This window comes from Melozone crissalis, unplaced genomic scaffold (assembly GCF_028551555.1).
Source record: "Melozone crissalis strain CALT ecotype California unplaced genomic scaffold, PUWL_Pcris_2 ptg000009l_1, whole genome shotgun sequence".
NCBI lineage: Eukaryota > Metazoa > Chordata > Aves > Passeriformes > Passerellidae > Melozone > Melozone crissalis.
The window spans coordinates 16,043,612-16,055,191 of NW_026535787.1; the positions used below are offsets into that span (position 1 = coordinate 16,043,612).

Genomic DNA, 11,580 nt, shown 5'->3' on the forward strand with positions numbered 1-11,580 from the left:
ATCATTTGGGTATTCTGAAATATTCCAGAGCCTCACAGCCTAAATCAGTCAAAGCTTTACAGTGGTTGTACCAAAGAGGGCACTTGGTTGGATTTGGATGACACTGAGTTGTGCTGAATGCAGCCAGGGAGGGAAGAGGGAGTCATCATGTGCTTAATGTGCTTATACTGATATTTGTTTCAACCTGAAGAGCTCCCTGACTTCTGTGCTACACTCACCTGTCCCTGCTCATGCCAGATCAAGCTGTTTTGTACCAAGATCCCCAAATCTCTAGGTCACCAGGTTAAACTGTTTATTTCACTACCACAGGGCATGGGGATGCTTGAAGCAGGGCTTTGTCTTGGTCTGCTCAGAGGAAATAAGCCAGCTCCAATGTGTTTTAATGTGTGTCAATCCATATTCACATATTCCTGTGCAAATACAGGAAGGAGCTGCAGCCCACACCTCAGCACAGTCCAGTGAGCGCACAAACTCTGGTATGTAAACTGGTCATATATGTAAGAGATATTATTTCCTCACAGATAAATTAATTTTGACTTTTTGCGAACTGCTGAATGCTTGTTTTTTGAGAAAGAGTTCGGACTTTATTTTATCCAGATGAAGAGTATTAAACAAGGGCATAGGTGGTGGATATTTTCCTCAAAAGACTTTATAGGCAGATGTCTCAAGCCTGTCCTCTGCACAAGGATCAGCAAAATTCTTCTTTTCCAACTCTTATAGTTGTACCTGTGTTTGTGTTCTGGAGCCTCTAAGCACCAACAGGATGGAAGAGAATGATGCCAAAAGATGTGGAAGTTTAAAGAAATAATCCATGGATGAGAGTGTTAGAAATATTGGTCTCCTTCCTGGCAAGTGTTTTTATAAGTGATTGCCTTGCCATGAGGTTTGTGGGCCTGGGAGGATGCAGATGGGCCATTCAGTGCCCAGTCCAACCATCAGATCCAGCCAAGTGCTTTGAAGTGGGTGCAACACTTCACCCTCCACCCAAGAGCTGTGTGGGCTGAGTTCTGCTCTCAGCTCCACATCCAGAGCCCTCCTCCACATTTTAATCCACCCTTCCCCAGAGCAGGACCCTGCTCTGACCTCCTGACTGTGCCGTGCAAACTGAGCTAAAGTGAGAGGGGCTGCCAGGAACGGATCAGAGCCTCAAGCAATCCCATGTCCTGTCTCAGACTCTGACAAAAGAACAAATGTGTTGGGAAAACTGCAAAAAACCCAGAATAAGCAAATGTTGATCAATAGCAGGAATCTCATTCTAACTTCCACCAAATATTGACTTAAACTCCCAGAGCAGACATGGACAAATATTGTCTCATCAGACCTTTTGGAGGGATTAAAATGTCTTTTCAATGGAAAAAGAAAATCTACTCTTCTTTATTTGTTTCTATTCAACTGTTCTGAGTTTTTCACTTCTGAAAGGAAAGCTCAAGTATTTTAATTTTTGGTCTCTCTGTTCAGAAATCCTTCTACCTCCCTCAGAGAAAAAACATGACACATTGAAAAGAAAAAAGTAAAAAAGCAATTGGATATGTACATCAGATTTGTACTGGAGACTGAAGATTCACCTCCCTTCAGAATCTCTGTTTTTCTTTGTATCATAAAAGTTAATTATTTTATTTCCTGATGCTCTTGTTATCTGCATAAACATGCACTACCATGGTGAGAACATGCCAGGGTCATGGCATAGTATTACACTGTGCTGATTTTTTTTCTGAGGCTGATAATCTCCTGAATAGTCAGTCCTGACATTTAAACAGGGACATATTTGTGACAAGAAACAGAGAAAATATATCCACAACTGAAGCTGGCTGAATAAACAGAGCAAGGCAAAAAAAAATCTTGAAGTACAACAAAGAAAAGGCTGAAATAGAGAGGGGAGTTAAGTGGGTTTAACCAATAACTTTTACCTCTGTGTCAACCACATACAACATCACCAGAATGCTCACCTGCAGAAGAGTTAACAATACAAACCTGTAGCTGGCAAAGCCATCCTCTTATGGCTGTTCAGTTCTCCTATCCTTCAGCTACTGCTAGGAAATGAGTTTAGCCTCTTCTTTAAATTCCCTGCACCCACCCTTGCCTGTGAATGCCAGGCAGCTGTCATCTTCTGCCCCATCCCTTGCTCCACATCATACTTCTTCTCTCCTTCAAATAAATTACCATCTGCAGGATGCTGTGATGTGTCAGTCCTATGGCTCAAATTAAAGATTATCAATCTGTATCCAAAAATGGCCACAGGATCACATTGTTTTTTGGTGGGAAAGGAATCTCCAATCCACTTTCTGGTAGGTCAGAAAATCACTGTCACCAGCAGCCTTCCCTTACCCCTGCAGAGACACTGGGATGACACTAAAACACTGGGAGAGCTGGAGCCTGAAGAAGGGAAGGCTCCAGGCAGACCTTAGAGCCCTTGTCAGTGCCTAAAGGGGCTCCATGACAGCTGGAGAGGGACTTTGGACAAAGGTCTGGAGTGACAGAACAAGGGGGAATGGCTTCCTGCTGCCAGAGGGCAAGGTTAGATGGGATATTGGGAAGAAATTCCTGGTTGTGAGGGTGGTGAGGCTCTGGCACAGGTTTCTCAGAGAAGCTGCGACTGCCCCATGCCTGGAAGTGTTCAAGACCAAGTTGGATGTGGCTTGGAGCAACCTAAGATAGTGAAAGGTGTCCCTGCCCATGGCAGGGGGGTTAGAACAAAAACAAAGATGGTCTTGAAGATCTCTGTGTAGCCAAACCATTTGCTGATTCCATGGAAACAGCATTGCTCCCTTTCCCTGCAGCACATCCCTGGTGGTTGTCCCCAGGAGCAGTCAGGGGATTACTGATGGGCTGCTGGATGGATGGATGGATGGAGGCACTGGTGAATGATGATCCTGGATGAAGAAAGGCTGCAATGCTGTGGGTGCTCAATGCACAGAAGAAGGCACATGTCTTCTTCTAAACCATGCACTTCTCCTGGAGAGGATGTGTCAGAACCCAGGACATTCTCCTGGCTGCCCTGCAGGACTCAAGACCCTGGCAGGGGGCTGAGAAACCTTGGCACAGAGTCAAAGACACCTGTACCTTAGATCTCAGCCCATGGAAAAAGTTACCAACTTTGTGTGAAGATTTACAAGCCACAAGCCTTTACAAGCCTTTGAGTAGAATGATAGTGATTTTATCACAGAGTGAAAAAGTAGAATTTTGGGGATTTAGAATGGAGGTTCAAGAAGCAAGATGAAGGAGTCTGGGCATGTCCTGTCCTTCTTCTTCTTCTTCTTCTTATCCTCCATCTTCTACTGTGATGGTGGCACTTCTGGATTGGTTTAGAGGGGAGACAGACTGTCTAACATAGTTGATAAGTACTGGGAAGTTATTGTAAATAAAGTACAGGTAGTTTTTTGTATAAAAAACTAACACCACCCCAAGGGCGGTCAGTGTGCCTCAACCCAACCTGCTGGACAGACCTCAGCAGGTCAGAGAAAGAATGTTATAGATAAGAGAAAATAAACAACCTTGAAAACCAGAGCTGAGGAATCCTGATTTCTTTGGTTGCAGGGCTGGGTAAAAAGAATTTTTAATACCTCGGGAGCCATTTCAGCAACACAAAACCTGTGCAGGATGGACAGGGTGATGGAGAAGACACCATACACATGATGACATCCAGACATGAGGAGTCAGATAACCGTGCAGGCTACTCTGTGGTGATGAGCCACAGAGGTTCTCCACATTTGCTGCCCCATCTGAGGCACAAAGCAGGACAGAAATCTTCACACCCAGCTCTGCTGTAAGGGCAGCTCCTGGCAGGCTAGGTTTGTGATGGGGATAACTTTCCTTACACACTAATCACTAATCTGCTACTGATTAGCAGGTAAGATTTCCATCACACCAGGTCTTCTGCAGGTTTGGAACAGGAGCAACAAAATTATCTGGTGGTTATACCCTGCTAGGAAATACTCAGATTTGAATGAAGTGTGTTGATTAACTCAAAGAAAAAAAAAATGAGTTAATTGCAAATACAGTGTTAAAATAGTTATCAGACCTTTTGGGGTGGGATTAAAAACATATTTTCGATGGAAAAAGAAAATCTACTCTTTTTTGTTGGCTTCTATTCAACCATTCTTTCTCTTCTAATTTCCTATGGGGGAAAAAAAAAGATAGTTTATCACTGGCGGGAAATGGAAAGCATGATAGCTTCATGGAGAAGGAAAGAGGTGTTGTTCCTCTGACTCTTTCATTTCTTAGTAAAAAAAAAAACATTGTGAAGAAGAGAGAGCAGAAAGAGAAACTCATCATTTGCCTTTTGACCTGCCAGGCTTGAGTCATACTCTGGGTTTTCCCTATGGAATAAGCCTCCTATCCAATCCCAAACTGGCACAGAACAAAACAACCAAAACACAGAAACTCTAAGGCATTTAAATTGTGGTTTAGATTACCTTTGAGCATTGCTATCTTGATTGTGTGTCTTCTGACATTTTCCAGGCTAGTTATTATTTAAATTATTGTAGTTATATGGAGGATTTTTTCCAACACTATTTAAAGACCCTCTCACAAGATTCCCAAGTAGCTGCCAAGGGTCTGGGGAAGAAATGACACCCACCTGCTGCCTCTCTATGTCTTTATTTATGGTACACTTCGAGGAGCTGGGCTGAAACCAAGCACCAGGCTGATACCTGACACCATCACTGTGGAGACTCTGGTTGATTTACACCGGGGAACAAAGCCAAAAATACAACTGTATGAGGAGAAGGAGTTGGCACTGCAGAAGATGGATGTATGCAATCAGTCAGTGCGTGAATGGAGGCAGTCCATTTCAGAACAATAATTTCTCTCCTCCTGTACCTTTTTTATTTTCCATGTTAACAGAAAAATCTCCACTAGCTGCTACCTGCTGTTCAAAACTTCATATTTCTCAAGATCATTGACACACAGAATGTGAAATATCTGCTCCTAAGCCTGGATCTCGATTACCCTTCTGCCAGCCTTGGGTGATGACATGTGCCTCGCAGCTGATAATGCAGAACTTTATCAGAACTTTTAGTACAGTTCTGATGGAGTCTTCAAATGTTGTAGGCACCAGGACGTGCTTCGGTTTGTGTTGCTGGGTGTTGGAGGTTGGGGGGTTGGTTTCAGACAGCTGATGTTGGAGTCATGGAAACATCTTAGCCTGGGACAAGAAAGGCCAAAACACTGCTTGGGTTGCATCCAAAATTCCCATGACTCCCCCAGCAAGGAATGGAGCTTGATGTTTTATGAAAAGTCCCAAAGATTAGCAGAAGGAGAACTGAAGTGGCTTTACTGTAGCTTTTTCCTTTCACAAGATCCAGGATAAGAAATAACAAGACAATAATAAGTATTGTCACCAGCTGGGTCATCTACATGCATCCATTCCTTTGAAAGAACCATGCAAAAAGAAAGGACAGATTTGCTGCTGGTGTTGGCCAAGTGTAGCATCTGATCTTGAAAGTTTAATATCTGCTATGCCCTTGATGAGAAGATTTCATATTAAACAGACTTTGGGGCATGGGAGTTGAACATGTAGCTTGTTCTCTCTGCTTCAGGCATCGCCCCAGCTTTGCAGTGACTCTGGGAATGGTGAACTGATAGGTTTGAGCTGCACCAAAAGAGAGGTGGGTCAGAAGGTCAAAGAAGGTGAATCTTTCTCTTTGCTCTGCCCTCAAGAGACCCTACCTGGAGTTCTGCATCCAGCTCTGGGGTCTCCAACATAAGAATGACATGGACATGTTAGAGCAGATCCAGAGTAGGGACGCAGAGATGCTCCAAGAGCTGGAGCCCCTCTGCTCTGGAGACAGGCTGGGAGAGCTGGGGCTGTTCAGCCTGGAGAAGAGAAGGCTTCAGGGAGACCTTAGAGCTTCCAGTGACCAAAGGGGGCTTTCAATAGAGGGAGAGCAGCTTTTTTATATGAGCATATAGTCACAGGAAAAGGGGAAATGGTTTTAAAGTAAAAAAGAGTAAATTTGGATTAAATGTTAGGAAGAAATTCTTCCCCGTGAGGTTGGTGAGGCCCTGGCACAGGTTGCCGAGGGAAGCTGGGGCTGCCCCATCCCTGTAAGTGCTGAAGGCCAGGTCAGACAGGGCTTGGAACAGCCTGGTTCTGGTGGAACACATCCCTGCCCATGGAAGGGGGGTTGGAATCACGTGGCCTATAAAGTCCCTTCCAAGCCACAGCATTCTGTGACCCCAAGGAATACACATGCCTAGCAAATACTGAAGACACCTTTAGCTGCTCACTGAGAAGATGGTGCTGGATTCTTTGCCCTTGGGCAGCAGATGAAGCCAGCCAAGCAAGAGGAAGAAAGCTGGCAGGAACTGCAGACCAAATTTACAAAAGGCCTTCTGAGGTTCCACATGGAGTTGTCTTGGTCACAACAGACTCTACTGGGTCCTGCATTATCCATCAGCACTGCAGGAGGTCTGGGCTCTTGGTGTGTTGGCATAAAAAGTCGGGCTGCATTCAGGATGAGATGGCCCAAAGCGTAGCACTGCTGCATTGTCAGGATCATGAGGTGTATTAATTGGATCTCCAGATTAATTAATGTGCTGTGAAATGCCTGGTGGCAGTGCTGAATGCTGATCCTCAGCAGAGGCAATTTGATATTCAGTAGGTGTAAACACAGATTTCAGCCTGGCTGAGATTTGCCATGCACAGTCCCAAATTCGTCCTTTATAATATAAAAGCAAATAGCAAGGAGGAAAAAACTCAGACCAGTTGCCCAGCACTCCTGCAGCCCCCTCTGAAGTCACCTTTGCTCATCTCAGAGGGAGGTCATTCAAGCCTGTGTTTCATTATAAAAACTATTAATCTCCATTCTTGCGAAGAACAAAGGGACCTACAGTGGGCTTTGCATCAAGCAAAGAAAACCAAGAACAAAAAAAGAGTAATATTTCATTTTATACATCGTCAGTCATGGGCTACTAGTTTTTGGTAGAAGAGCTGACAGTAGCTGTGCCAGAACCAGAAGGGACTTGCTGTAGACACAGCTTGTTAGAAATGACCAGGGAGCTGTGAAAACTCACCTTCTTTGAAATCAGTATGAAACACTTTGATTTTTTTGCACCATTTAATATGGGCTCAGTAGGAGCTGGAGATGGGTGCCAAAGTGAAGCCAAGCACAAACCACTCAGACCAGCCTTCCCAATGCCTCTGCTGCTTGCTAGTGCATTTGGTCACAGAAGCATGAATTCCTTGTTCTTGTGCCAAATGTATTGCTGTGAGATGAGTAATTGTGCCAGTCATCACTGGAGTTAGGCAGATACTAACACAATGTTGCACACAGTTCTCCCAGTCCTTCCCACTCTGGTATCTCTGTAGTGATCCTGCTAGTAATATTGCTCAAAGCACTTTAATTTTAAACATTGTTCAGGATTTAAAAAAAAATAAAATTCCCAAAATAATATTTTTGGAGGTGGGGAGGTGATCTTTCTTAAGTCGAGCTCTTTGCTCTGATGTAGAGAAATGTATTTTTGCAGATTTAATAACTGGTGCTTGAAGGAAATTGATTTAAGTGCTCAAGGTTTCCCATGAAGAGAAACTGGTTGAATAACAACACGTTCATTTTCTCGAACTTGAAAAATTATTAAAGTAACTAGGAGGGTTTTTTTCCTGTAAAATTAAAGCCATGTATAATAATAAGCAGCATGACTGAAGAACAATTCTGTCAGCATCTCTCTTGTATCATATCAGATCTTTTTTAATATTTATCATTTCCATCTTACATTACATCTCAGGAAGAAAAGAGATGCCAAGTCCTAATTTCCACTTTTAAATCTGTTCTGCTTAAATCAAATTAGGCTTATTCATAACAGCTCAGTACCTCACATTTCTTTTGTCAATGCAGAAATCTAAATCCCTTTCTGCTTGCCTTTCTAAAAAGAGCTCATATTATTTTCTGAGGAAAATCAATCCAGAAATACACATTTGTAATGGAGGAGATTGTATCTCTTCCTTTTCATTAGAACAAATATGAACACAAAATTATAAATAAAATATTAATATTATAAGTGGCTTCAATGATCAAAGAACTGGGGAAAGAAGAAGGACAAGTGGAGGTTTCAGTCATAGCTTTTTAGGAACATCACCCACTGCTTTTGCCCTGCATGAGGATTTTCATTAGAATATGTCTTTGTACTAATTGTCTGTAATAGGACTTTTCTCTCATCTATCTCATGAAAATATTATTGAGAGGAATGGCAGATTTGTCTTTACAAACAAGCTGTGGGTCTGCTGGTAGATAAAACTAGCTCTGAGAGATAAAAGAAACAATGGGAAGGGTTCCACTGACTGATGAATGGAAAAAGATATTTGCTTTTACATATAAACTTTAGGTTTGCTGATAAATGAAATTAGACATTGAGAGATGAAAGAAACAATGGGGAAAACCCCTAAATTCTGTAAGAATTAAAAATTAAAAGGGAGGGTTATACATTAGAGGGAAATCTTTGGTATCAGGCATTTCAGGAAGTCCGTACCTCTCAGGTACCTCAGCCAATGGGGAAAGAGAGAAGGGAAATGTGCCCAGGAAATCAGGATTAAAAGGAGGCTGTGTCCTCCAAAAATTTGAGAGATCTCAGGGGAATGCCCCATAGCCTCTCCCTTTATTCAAATAAAGTTACAGGACTCCTCTGCCTCCTTTTTGGACATAAACCTCTGATGTTTGTGGATTAATTTTCCTAACGTTATGATTGCCATTTCAAAGGCAGACAGCATTTTGGCAAAAAACAACTTTGCAACAGGGAGACACTAAAGACCACTTGCTGTTATATAATAGTGATGTGAATTTGAATGCAACAGGATGCCACAGAGATGGAACTGTCCATATATTGCCCTCCATATCCTTAATTCCCTCCTAAGAAATAGATTCAGGTAATATACTAGAATTTGCCACATCTAACTATGTGCCTTTTTTGTAGATAATACCACATCTGAAGGAAAGATGACTGTGTGCCACCACTGAGAAAAGCTCTAAGAAGAGCAACCAGACAAAACAGGCTACAGCAAATGGGTCTCCATGCATTTGGAGTGAAATGCAGAGAAATGTAACAGGTTGTAAGGAAAAAAAAACCAAACCAACAAAACCCAAACATGTTTGGTCTATATAAAGAATTAATTATTCCTAAAGATTTGTGTTCATTTCTTTGGCAAGATGCTCTCTCTGATCTGCCCAGAGAGCAATGTCTCAATGGAATGTCCATCTGTTCCCTGATGATTCAGGACTTCACGCTGCTCCCAGTGGTAAAGCATTCCTCACTCTGTCTATATTCCAAGTTAAATCTTAAATGCTGTCATTTTTTGATACAGCACATTTCCGGCTAAGACTCATTTCCACTATAATTTATAGTCTTATTTCTACAGCAGATTGAAGATTTTTTGGATTGAAATTGAAAATATGCTGTTTGTCTTGCTCATTTGGAAGTCCAGTGGTTGTCTGCCAGAGACATGGTGAGCTCATCTATCCAGGAGAATGCCTTCATTACTGTAGGAGTTGTACACAAACCACTTGTGATACTCCTTGCTGATGGATGGCAATTTTCACACAAGACATCACACCTCCTACCTGGAGGCTGCTCCACCAGAAGTCAGGGGAAAAAGTGCTCAGATCAGATTTCACAGGGATATCTGGGAGATGTCTGCAGCCTTCACATATCTCACTCAGTCTGTAACAGAATTTGATTTATTTTCTAGCCTGAAGCTGAAAAAATGCCACAAAACACTTGAATGAAGCACCATGCTGGCTCTGATCCTGCTGTGTGTTAGGCTTCTTGGGGAATTTCTTCCTGTTGTCGTCAGGGAGACACTGGAAAGGGGGAAGGGAGTGCCTTTCTGTGTTAATATACAGTGATTATGAAACAAAAGCTGCCACTGTGGTCATAATTACACCAAGGGGAAACACTGCTTAGCGAGTGGGAAACTTTCTGTTAGTGTTTTGTTGTTTGCTCTGTTCAGATATCTGTATGTTTTATATTAAAGAACTTTTATTCCTTTTAATACATTTTTGCCTGAAAGCCCTATAATTTTCAGAGTTATAATAATTTGGAGGGAGGAGTCTTCCATCCCAGGAAGGCTCCTGCCTTCCTTTGCAGACATTAATCTTTTAAACCGATTGGCAGCCAATGTAAGACTTTGAGAGGAAAGGATGAAAAGAGAATAACACTTCTTTTTGGTGATCCATTTGTGTATTGGATATAGAAACCTTATTAGGCATCACCATGTGGTCAGCTTTCCTCGATTTAGGTTTTTTTCCATTTGCAGGTCATTATCTAAACATAGGCCCTACAACTAAGGCCATTGTGACTGTTAACCAAGTTTCTAGAATGAGTCAGATGAGGAACTAAGTTCTTGTAAATCTCTTTTTGAATGTGTGCACATGGCTGTCCAACTACCACAGCCTAAGATGGGGTTTCACTAATGACAGTACCTATTGTGGGGGAGGAATGCAGAGGGGTGTTTTCTGCCAACACTTCTTCAGGCCTACCACAACAGCTTTTGAAGGGTTTAAATTCCCTCTACATGCTAAAGACACCACATTCTTGCTGATGTTTTGCTAATCTTATTCAATACAGTCCATTCAGCATTTAAAGACAGGATGAGGTTGCTTCAAAATCTGCCCCAGAAACTAGGAATGCTCCCAGAAACTTGCTACAGAGGCTGTAGATGTTGCCCAGCAGTACCACCTTTCCCACTGAGGGAAAAGTGGATAGCACAGCCGTAGAACCAACAGATACTGCAACCATCCAGTTCCAGCTACACCACAAGGGCAGCCACAGCCAGCAGCAGTCACTCCTGGGCAGAGGAGGAACTATGAAACCCATCAGGTACAAGGGCCTTCACAAGCAGCAGAGGAGCCCAAGAGCATCACTGAGTCCCTGTCATTTGACAGCTTCTGCAGCCTGTGAAAAGATGTGACACCACAGGTGGGCAAGGCTACTCTCACCTGATTGACTCAGGTTTGGGACCTCATGGGTGCAGGTGTGCAACTTGATGGTACCAAAGCAAGGTTTTGGGGTCCTTGCCTTAGAGGTGGCTGTCAAGCAGGCATTTGTGAGAGAGCCTTTCTCTCCAGGAGTGGCTTCTAACAAATGTAAGAGAGATGTTTAGACAGATTCACATTTGAACTTACATGGAAAAGTCTAAATTTTAATTTGATTTATGCCTGTAACAACATTTATTTTTATACTAATAAATGAAACACATAAATGGTAATCTCATACAGTGTGGTTTTCCACTCTGAGCTGAAAACAGCCCAGCTAACCTCAGATAAAATCCTGTGCACAGAGACTGACAGCAGCATCTTCTGTTATTTGTCTTCATCCAACACACTAACAAAAGTGTCCAAGGAATGGAAAATGAGGTCTCTTGTGCAAGACCTTTCAGAGTGCATTGAATAGAGCAGCAAATACCCATTGGGGCTGGATTTCCCTCCAAGTGCCCACAAGATCTGTGTGTCCACCATTGCTCATGTATCTGTCACCTCAGATTAGCAAAACTTCTGTATTATTCTTCAAAATTTTCTGTCTAATTTATCATTTTACCCTAGGACATGGTCTTCTACTGATGCAGTCCTGTATGCAGATGAAAAACACAGC

The 11,580-nt window shown here is 42.5% G+C and overlaps 1 non-coding gene across 1 annotated transcript; it reads left to right on the forward strand.

The window, feature by feature from the left end:
- Nucleotides 1-5,400: 5,400 nt before the first annotated feature.
- LOC128933510 (U2 spliceosomal RNA) lies at nt 5,401-5,582 on the forward strand. Its single transcript, XR_008482789.1, has one exon. It is a non-coding gene; the product is annotated as a U2 spliceosomal RNA (small nuclear RNA).
- The last annotated feature ends 5,998 nt before the right edge of the window (nt 5,583-11,580 follow it).